Genomic DNA, 8304 nt, shown 5'->3' with positions numbered 1-8304 from the left:
AAGTCTACAAGGACGGCTAGCCTTCATCAGACGTTTCATCTCTAACCTTGCAGGGCGTTGTCAACCGTTCAGCCGACTCATGAAGAAGGATGTTCCGTTTGTATGGGATGAAGCATGCCACAATGCTTTTGAAAGCATAAAAAAGTATTTGTCAAGTCCACCTGTCTTGGGGGCGCCTGTGCCCGGGAAGCCACTCATATTGTACATCGCCGCTCAGGAAAGTTCAGTTGGAGCACTCTTGGCACAAGAGAATGAATCCCAGAAAGAATGAACGCTTTACTACCTCAGCCGAACCCTCACCGGCGCCGAGTTGAACTACTCCCCAATAGAAAAGATGTGCCTTGCCTTGGTGTTCGCCATCCAGAAACTCAGGCATTACATGCATGTTTACACCATCCACTTGGTTGCAAAAGCTGACCCGGTCAAATACGTCATGTCCAAACCCGTCTTGACAGGGCGACTCGCTAAATGGGCGCTGCTTCTTAACCAATATGAGATCATCTACGTCCCAGCTAAAGCCGTAAAGGGACAAGCGCTGGCAGACTTTCTTGCCGATCACCCAATCCCAGCTGATTGGAAAATCTCAGACGACTTGCCTGACGAGGAAGTGTTCTACATCGACATCTTCCCGACATGGACGATGTTCTTCGACGGATCTGCACGAGCAGACGGAGCAGGGGCAGGAGTAGTATTCATGTCGCCGCAAAGGCATATATTACCTTATTCCTTTCAACTAAGCGAATTATGCTCCAATAATGTCGCTGAGTACCAAGCACTGATCATCGGACTCCAAATGGCGATCAATATGGGAATCACAGCCCTTGAGATATTTGGCGACTCCAAGCTCATAATCAATCAACTCTTAACTGAATATGAGGTGAAGAAAGATGATCTCATCCCATACTTCTGGCTGGCAACTCAACTACTACAAGAGTTTGAGACTGTGACACTAGAGCATGTGCCAAGAAAAGAAAATCAAATGGCAGACGCTCTTGCCAACCTAGCCTCAAGCATGACATTAGGAGAAGACGAAGCTGCAGACGTGCTAGTCTGCCAAAGATGGGTGATCCCCCTCGTCACTGAAATGCTACTAGATGATACAAATGTCATCTCAGTACTTCCAGTCGATGTTGAAGAGTGGAGACAACCGCTGATCGATTACTTAGAGCATGGAAAACTTCCAGATGATCCTAGACACCGCTCCGAAATACGTCGACGAGCACCTCGCTTCCTCTATTACAAAGAAACACTCTACCGACGCTCTTTCGAATGAGTACTTCTGAGATGCCTAGGTGAGGAAGAAGTTAATCAAGCCATGGAAGAAGCACACTTGGGCGTATGCGGGGCGCATCAATCTGGACCAAAGCTACATTTCCAGCTCAAAAGAATGGGTTACTACTGGCCAAGCATGGTGAAGGACTGCCTGGAACATGCCAAAAGGTGCCAAGCCTGCCAATTCCATGCCAACTTCATACACCAACCACCTGAGCCATTACACCCTACAACCGCTTCATGGCCATTCGATGCATGGGGATTGGACGTCATAGGACCAATTACTCTGAAATCATCTGCAGGAGAAGCTTACATCCTAGCTGCAACAGATTACTTCTCCAAGTGGGCTGAAGCCATACCCCTAAGGGAAGTAAAGAAGGAAACTGTCGTCCGTTTCATCAAGGAGCACATCATCCACCGATATGGGGTGCCTCGCTACATCATCACTGACAACGGAAAGCAATTCTCCAACCGACTCGTGGATGAGCTATGTGAGAAATACAAGTTCAAGCAGCACAAGTCTTCCATGTATCATGCCCCGGCCAACGGTCTTGCAGAAGCATTCAACAAAACATTGTGCAATCTCTTAAAGAAGGTGATCGGTCGAACAAAGAGAGACTGGCATGAAAGAATAAGCGAAGCACTTTGGGCATATCGGACGACACATAGGACTCCTACCCAAGCTACGCCTTATTCTCTTGTATATGGCGTGGAAGCTGTTTTACCGCTCGAAAGTCAAATCCCCTCACTGAGAATGGCTATACAAGAAGGTTTGACTGAGAAGGAGAATGCAAAGTTGCGCCTTCAAGAGTTGGAAGCACTCGACGAAAGAAGGCTCGAAGCTCAACAACACTTGGAATGCTACCAAGCACGGCTATCCAAGGCATTCAACAAGAAGGTCCGCCCAAGGTCTTTCCAAACTAGAGATCTCGTCCTCGCATTGCGTAGGTCTATCATCACAACTCACAAGACGAAAAGCAAGTTCACATTAAAGTGGGATGGACCATACGTAATACAAGAGGTTTACACCAACGGCGCCTACTTAATCATGGCAGAAGACGGCTTGAAGATTGGGCCTATCAATGGAAGATTCTTGAAGCGCTATTACCCCTAAAAGGCGACAACCAAAGCTCCTGGCCCGCAAAGAGCATAAACTGTGTACGGCAAAATCATCAGAAAAAAAAAAATGCATTTGAACTACGTTACGACTTGATCCCTTCTTTTGAGGGGTACGTAGGCAGCTTGAATATTCAAAATTTCGAGTTCAGTCACATCAAAATGAAATTAAAAGAAAAAAAAAAAATATATATATATATATATAAGGATTTTATTAGAGGTTTGACTAATAAAAGTCAATTTTATTACAAAGACAACAATTTCTTTATACTTAAAAAAATAATAATAATAATAATAAAATAAATAAATAAATAAATAATATATATATATATATATATATATATATATATATTAAAGTGGGATATATCTCCATTTTAAATGCTGTCCCCAAGCCAAGGAGGATGGAATCAATCCTAAATCCCGTCAGTGCAACAATCAGGACAAATCTTTTTATTGGGCCTAAATTTGTGAGGAGGATTGTCAACTAACTATCTCTCCAAGGACCAGGATCCAGCCCAGGCCCAATCATGGGTCAAATCCAACGTCCGGGCCCATCGTCATCTATGCCAAGAGGGTCACGACCAACCCAGCGAAGTAGTTGAGTGGCTGATCAAAGCCGCTGTCCAATCTCGGAGAATAGCCGTCGCCATCTCTCTTCTCCGACCAAGACTTCTCCAAGTTATTCTTCTCCTTCCACAGAGTGGTCTCAACCACGCCGGAGCTCCAGAACGCCGATCAATCAGCGTCGGCAGCCCTGCCGCAACCAACAACCTCCGCAGTCTCCCTACTCAGAAAAAAAAAAAAAAAAAAAAAAATGCGGCAGCAAAAGCGAGACGAGGAAGGCATACACCTCCTCACCCTCCTCCTCCAATGCGCGGAGGCCATCTCTGCAGATAACTACGACGAAGCCACCAAAATGCTCCTCGAAATTTCCGAGCTCTCCACCCAAATTCAGCCTCACACTCACCGCCCATCTCCAAAACCCATTGAGGCCTTCTCTCTCTCTCTCTCTCTCTTCCATTTTCCCGTCTTTCTCGCAATCTTCAGGCGGTGACAGACAGAAATGGCGATCTACAAATCCCTAGAAATCTTTCAGAAAAACCCTAAATCCTCCGTCTTCTACCTCCTCTGCCTCTTCCAGTCCCGAGCTTTAATCCGACCCCTACTCCGCCAGCGAGCTTATTACCATATGTGCTTTATCCTTCTTCTCTAGCCTCGACTATGCACGCCAAGTGTTTGACCAAATTCATCAACCAAATCTCTTCCTCCACTGACAAAGACAACGCAGATCTACTTCCTCCGCTTTCTTCAGCGCCGGCGCAACCCAATTCCAGCAACCGCTAGACCCCCGTGTCCACTTCCCGAATCTCGAAGATGCCATCGAAGTCTTCGTCGATGGATACCCCGTCAAGATCCCCAAGGAATTTACTGTATTGCAGGCCTGTGAGATCGCCGGCGTTGATATCCCTAGATTCTGCTACCACAGACGGTTGTCGATCGTGGGTAATTGCCGTATGTGCCTTATGGAGGTTGAGAAGTCGCCGAAGCCAGTCGCCTCCTGCGCCATGCCTGCCATGCCTAGCATGAAAATTAAGACTGATACTCCGATAGCAAAGAAGGCTTGAGAAGGGGTGATGGAGTTTTCGCTGATGAATCATCCATTGGATTGTCCAATTTGTGATCAGGGAGGAGAATGTGATCTGTAGGATCAGTCTATGGCATTTGGATCTGACCGCGGCCATTTCACTGAGGTTAAGAGATCTGTAGTTGATAAGAATCTTGGACCTTTGATGAAGACTGTAATGACTCGGTGTATTCAATTTACAAGGTGTGTCAGAGACCATTGATGTTACTGATGCCATTGGATCCAACATTCGAATTGATAGCCGAGGTCCAGAGGTCTTGCGCATTGTCCCACGATTAAATGAGAACATAAATGAAGAATGGATATCAGGCAAAACTCGATTCTGTTATGATGGTTTGAAGAGGCAGAGGTTAAATGACCCTATGATTCGTGATGCTGATGGGCACTTTAAGCCTGTGAGCTGGCGTGATGCGCTTGCTGTAGTTGCCGAGATGGCTCATCAAGTTAAAACCAGAGGAGATCGTTGGGGTTGCTGGTCAGCTATCTGATGCTGAGTCTATGATGACACTGAAAGACTTCTTAAATAAAATGGGGTCAAACAATGTCTGGTGTGAAGCAAATGGTTCGAACCGTGATGCTAATCTTCGATCCGGATATATTTTAAATAGTACCATTGCTGGTCTTGAGAAAGCAGATGCTTTTCTGTTGATTGGTACCCAGCCAAGGGTAGAAGCTGTTATTGTAAATGCTAAAATCCGGAAGACGGTGCAAGCTAACCACGCCAAGGTTGGGTACGTTGGCCCTCCTGCTGATTTCAACTACAATCTAAAGCAGGGGATTCAGTTTGCTGTCACCACTTAATCAAGTAGGATCAATGAAGATACTTGAGAATCGTCACTACTCTAAGAGTCACGGAGAAGGGAGAGCTGCTGTCGGCTCAGAAAATATGTTTCATTGTTTCTATTGGCTGTACAATCATCAAACCCCTCTCAACAAATTGATGACGACGATGACGAAATCGAAGTTGTGAAGTCCCTGCCAGAGCCACTTCGTGAAAGTGCTTCGAAGTTCCTTATTGAATTGGCTTCAAAAGCTGCATCATCCAATTTAGTGTTTGCAGAGCTTATTAAATGCTTCTCGAAGATGGGCTTGTCGTACTTGATTCCAAATGCCCAGGTTCAGATTGCTGGAGATTCGGGCAAGCAAAACGGTGCTTCTAAGAATCATGTGGATCCCCTAGTTGCTTCTAAGATAAACGATCTGAAAAGTCATGACCGCGTAGTGGATGAGAGACCGGAGAAGCAGTTGCAGATCATTGATGATGAAAAAGCAAGGAAGCAGAAGGCAATAAATGATTGACTTCCAATTACTTCATCAAGGAGTGCAAATTGGTGGTACGCAGCTTTCCACAATGTCAATTCCATGGTTGGAGCTGGTGTCCTAGGTCTTCCCTTTGCAACTTCCAGTCTCGGATAGGGTCCAGGATGTGTTGTAATAGTGCTCTCATGGGTGATCACTTTGTTCACGTTGTGGCAATTGATTGAGACGCATGAAATGGTGCCCGACAAACGGTCCGATAGGTACCATAAGCTGGAGCAACACGCCTTCGGCGAAAAGCTTGGCCTCTGGATTGTGGTGCCTCAGCAGCTCGTATGCGAAGTTGGTGTCAACATTTTTTGTACATGGTCACAGGTGCACAATCCCTGCAGAAAATCCATAAGAAAGTGAAGAAAGATAAAAATCCCATCAAGCTTACCTACTCCATCATAGTCTTTGCCTCCGTGGAGTTTGTCCTCTCCCATCCCCACCAACTTCAATAATCGCCGTCAAACGACTAGCTGGTAGTGAAGCTCAATGCCTTGCATTCTACCTCAAGCTCCAGCTGCTTCTGCACCTCCGCCATGGCTGCTGCTTTTGAATGTGATTGACAAAACCAAAGTTTGCCCAACTCACACCCAAAGGCCTTTTCTCCGTCTGTGGCAAACAACAATGACGAAGAACTTCAATAAACCGCCGTTAAATGACTAGCCGGTCATGAAGAAAAAAAAAGTTTTTCAAATGGTGGCCAGCCACCGAAAGCAAAGAAAAGAAGTGATTGACAGACACCATCCAAAAGGAAATGATAAAAAGCGTGATTGACAGGCACCATCCAAAAGGAAATGATAAAAAGCAAGAGAGACAGGTCATGGTGTATGCTACTATTAGCAAGTATGAAAATGGAAATAGGTGGTGGAGACAGAATAATTGAAAGGAAGAAAGCAGGGGGAAGACGACGAATTTCCGTCTAAAAATAGGGAGTAAAAGCATAGTGCGCATCAGGTACCATCTAAATAAAATAAAATAAAATAAAAAGGAGTAACACATCTTAGTCAGATATATGTTTTAGCACAACATACTGAATAAAATAAAGCATGTCCATTGATATCTCTAAGAAATTATAAATGCGTAAAAAAAAAAAAAAAAAAAAAAAAAAAAAAAAAAAAGCCTTCACAAATGTCACTTATGAGAAGCCTCAGTACTTGAAGCCTTAGTACTCAGCGACTTATGAGAAGCCTCAGTACTTGAAACATTAGTACTCGGCGACTTATGAGAAGCCTCAGTACTTGAAACATTAGTACTCGGCAACTTATGTGAAGCCTCAGTACTTGAAGCCTTAATACTCGGCGGAACCCTAGAAGAGGGAGGCATTGGGGATGGATTATTCGGAGTCTCAATACCTGGTCGAACTTCAGATGACGAAGGCAAATGGTCCCTCTGGAATACATCCACAAATCTTTGATTGTCACTTTGAATCCGACCTTCGGAGTCCAGCAACTGATCAAGCTTCCTCTTCATGCTCGTCGAATAATTATTTGCAAGCACATGCAATTCTCTATTCTCATACTTCAGCTGTCTGATCACTTGATTAAGAACTACCACCTCGGCTGTCAATGATTCAACCTGGCGAGTTCGAACAAGTAAGCGTTGGCTCATGTTGGAAACAGAGTTCGCACACTGGACACTGAGAGCCTGGGACTCTCGAACAGCTAATTCATCGGACCGTTGTGAAAGTATCATATTATCTGTAGGAGTGATAAGGTTTCTAGCTACAACCGTAGCCGTTGCTGCATCCCTCATTACAGAGTTTTCAACTGTAAGAGGGCCATTAGAAGATGAGAAGGACGGGCGCCATATATTACCCTGACGCGATGCACCTGCGTCACTGCTAAGACTCAAATCTAAACAAATGTTAGATGGGTTAGCCATTTTCAAAAAGATGGTAAAAGAAAAGGGTTGGAGTGAGTAAAAAATCTCAGAAATACAGCAAGGACGATTTTCAAAAGCGAGCAATCTTCAAAGCGTGCAGGTCGAAAATGATTGACACCTCTTTAAAAAGAAAAGGCAACACAACCACTTGTTAAAAAAAAAAAAAAAAAAAAAAAAAAAATTAAAGAAACGCCACTCCTCGAATTTCAAAACCCGGATTTTCCTGCGTAAAATCCGTCAACACTTTTCAGACGCAGTTTCAGCTTTCGGCTATCACGTGCAACTTTGCCAGAGATCACTGACAAGGTTGAAAACGTGTGGAGTCCATCATACTCACCTACCCGACTGTTGGCCGACAAAGCATGGGAGACAAGGCACATCCACCCTGCCACTTGCTGTTGGGAGCTCACCATATAATTCGACTTCCATCCTCTATGGCAAGACACACATCCAGCCTGACTCTTCTTCCTTGTCGAAGGCATCTGCAACCAAAACTCAGTTTTCTTCCTCCCTGGAAACGCTTCTTCAGCCAAATCACATCAAAGCAAAGGTATCTCATATCACTGGGGTTAAAAGCAAAAGTATCTCATAGCATGCTTTCACCCTATCCTTTTCTTTGTCCTCCCTCTTCACTACGATGACAAGGATACAGAAAGCAATATGTCGGAACCTCCACTCAAGCTCATGGTAAGGAACCGACTGCTTGGAATCTTTCCTGATTGCTCACCTAGCACTGCTCTCGAAGTACCCATTATCTCAACATCTTATGCTTCTAGAGAAGATACCACATCGGCCATGAGAACAGAAGAGGCGAATGAAAATGATGCATCGAAGCATGTGGAGACAAGCTCAACAAACACATGTGCTGATCATCCGCTACTTCTTCAAAAGCAAAAGTATCTCATATCATCGGGGTTGAAAGCAAAGGTATCTCATATCATGCTTTTTCCCTATCATTTCCTTTGCCCTTGTTCTTGCCTGCAGAACAAGGAGAAAGGAAGCAATCAGTCGGAACCTGAAATTAAACGTCCGATCAGGAACTGATTGCCAGGAACCTTTGCCTGGTTGCTCACCTAGCGTTGCTC

General features: G+C 44.7%; 1 pseudogene; it reads left to right on the top strand.

Annotated features, from left to right (window-relative positions):
• Positions 1–334: 334 nt before the first annotated feature.
• LOC139190882 (NADH dehydrogenase [ubiquinone] iron-sulfur protein 1, mitochondrial-like) lies at positions 335–6402 on the top strand (annotated as a pseudogene).
• The last annotated feature ends 1902 nt before the right edge of the window (positions 6403–8304 follow it).

This window comes from Malus domestica, chromosome 13, assembly GCF_042453785.1.
Source record: "Malus domestica chromosome 13, GDT2T_hap1".
Taxonomy (NCBI): Eukaryota; Viridiplantae; Streptophyta; class Magnoliopsida; order Rosales; family Rosaceae; genus Malus; species Malus domestica.
Note: the sequence above shows the minus strand (reverse complement) of the source record. Positions and strands in the feature narration are given on the sequence as shown.